The sequence below is a fragment of the Myotis daubentonii genome, chromosome X, assembly GCF_963259705.1.
Source record: "Myotis daubentonii chromosome X, mMyoDau2.1, whole genome shotgun sequence".
Lineage (NCBI taxonomy): Eukaryota > Metazoa > Chordata > Mammalia > Chiroptera > Vespertilionidae > Myotis > Myotis daubentonii.
In genome coordinates, this window is record NC_081861.1 from 102,926,373 (window position 1) to 102,929,050 (window position 2,678).

The 2,678-nt window shown below is 35.8% G+C and overlaps 1 pseudogene; it reads right to left on the reverse strand.

Annotated features, from left to right (window-relative positions):
* Nucleotides 1–445: 445 nt before the first annotated feature.
* On the reverse strand, nucleotides 446–2,131 carry LOC132223576 (amidophosphoribosyltransferase-like; annotated as a pseudogene).
* Between the last annotated feature and the right edge of the window lie 547 nt (nucleotides 2,132–2,678).

Sequence of the window (2,678 nt, forward strand, 5' to 3'; positions counted from 1 at the left end):
TCACTCGTTTGATTCATCACATGTATTTGTATTCATTAATAAAGGATAGTCCAGAAGTTTGAAATGTGAACATTTCATTCCATGCAATGTGAATACTTCTTGAATTTCGTTAAGGGCATGCATTTCACAGTTCACACAGGCACCTTCTCTTCGGTGTAATTTCCAACAAAAAATCTTTAATAAAATGAGATTTATTCTCACTGATAATTTGTCTGCATCAGAAAGACATCCAAACATGAATATATATGCAAAAAGTTGTCGTAGTTGCTTGGGCATATTAAGGATGATTGCATCATCAATCGTATCTTTCCAGATTCTATACAAAAGTAAAATACATGCATATGGGCTGATTTTTACATTGTACCATCTGAATTAACAGTCACACTTTAATAAGGCTGTTACTTTTTAACCAACTGTATGTATTTAATAAAAAATCATAAGGCTACTATTCCAACTCTACAGGGTATTCTCCAGTGAGGCAAGCTGTACAACTACCATCATTTTCAAAAAATTTCAGACTATTTTCATTTTCTTGAATCATGATCTTTTGCTTTTTCATTTTATGATTTTTAAATGTGTTCCATATCATACAGATGAAATCAGTACTTCTACTGACAGATATATGGCGCTGTTTGATCCTAGATATTCTGCAAGATGATCAAATTTATTAGCAATAAGCTCTTGTTCTGTGGGAATGTTTATTCTCATGAAGAATGGAAATATTAGTGGTGATAAAGCTACTCAAATATGATCTTTGAAAAATTTGATTGTGGATGGAATGGTATTGTCTCTTACAAGTGAATCATCTCTATAGGAACAATTATTTCACCTTTAAAGTTGTCTGACAATACTATACAATTTTATTTCTGAACACCAAATTTTCTTTATTTCATATTGGCTAGATGAAAGCTTTTCTGAGATACCAGCTTTTACATAGCACCTTCACATGTATAAGTCCACATTTGCCTGATTAACCAGGAGCAGGGGGCATAGCAAATTCAGGAACAGTGCTCAACAAATGCTGTTTACAGGTGCTTAAATTGCCAGGTGCTGACAGCAATGATATCTTACTATTTGGTTCTCAAGCATGTCATTTGATTTTGTAAAATAATCACTTTCAAAGATAAAAAGAACCAATGGGTTTCCTTGAGCCTTTAATCAATATCAAGAGTTTAGATATAACGTCTGAGTATTTTCATAATTTCTGTAGGCTAGACTTTATAACAACACATTGTGCCAATAGATAAAAAGCTACAAGATTCTGAAATCATTATCCACCCTTCTCTTTTTGTAGGTTCTGTTTTTGTACATTTTTAATTTTCCTTTTGCACTTATGTTAGTTACAAGAGGAAAATAACTAATATACAATTAGCATCTTTTTGAGTGATAAATAGGGACTATACCATGGATGATCTCTGCACTAAGGTTTTAGTCCTTGTCACTCATTCTGTGCTTTTACCTCATTCTTGAGGAGGTGTATGTATATACCAGTAGCTGGGTAAACAAGATCAATACCATGATACAATTTTTTTTCTTATTGTGTAAACATGTACCAATCACCAGATATGCCACAACTATGTTCCTATGAAGTGTTTGATAATTCTCCATTTCAGTTTCCTATAGAAGTGTATTATGCAATTTCAATATTTGAACTATATGATTTCTTTTAAATTATCTTGAGTAAAGACATGATTTACAAGACGCATTGCCTTGTATGTTTTGAATGTTGGCACCAAAATCCCATCACTCATCATAATATCAACACTCTCTTGCTGCTACCCAATAAGTCCAATGGTGATTTTATGTGGAGCATCTAACTTCATGGGATGTTAAGCCCAGACTATATTTAACTTTGCATGAAGATGGAAACTTATTATTTGACTTTGCATGAAGAAGCGAATGGAGAAAGATATCATGTGTGGAAAAAAAGGCATGCTGGAGTGGCCAATTTTAGGGATATTATGGGAGTCAAGCCTGCCATAGCAGGGACTAGCCATTTTCATATTGTCCTTGTAATCCTATATAACAAAAGGTAAATATGCAAATTATCCCTTTCTTTGGAAAGTACTACACAATATCTTTCCATCTGAATACTATATATTGATCAAGGTTCAGCTCAAGTACCTGCCATATCCTCCACATGAAACCATGCATTCACCTACTCATTCAGTCAACAAAGATTTAATTTTTGTTAATGAATTATCTATCATAAATTTAAATAGCTGACAGCAATCTAGAACTCTAAATCATTTTAGCAATTTGTTTATACCCTATTTATGGCATTTAGCATATTTGGACTATGGTTTTTATGACAAATAAGTTATTTTTCTTAAAGACAGTGAAGGCAGAAACCATGCTTACTTATCTTTATACTAGTGGCCCAGTGCACGAAATTCATGCATGGGGAGTGTCCCTCAGATTGGCCTGCACCCTCTCCAATCTGGGACCCCTAGGGGGATGTCTGACTGTTGGTTTAGGCCCGATCCCTAAAGGCAGTCAGACATCCCTCTCACAATCCGGGATCGTTGGCTCCTAACTGCTCGCCTGCCTGATTTCCCCTAACCACTTCTGCCTGCCAGCCTGACTGCCCTCCTAACCGCTTCCCTGCCAGCCTGATTGCCCCCAAATGCCCTCCCCTGTTTGGCCTGATCGCCCCCAACTGCCCTCCCCTGCCAGCC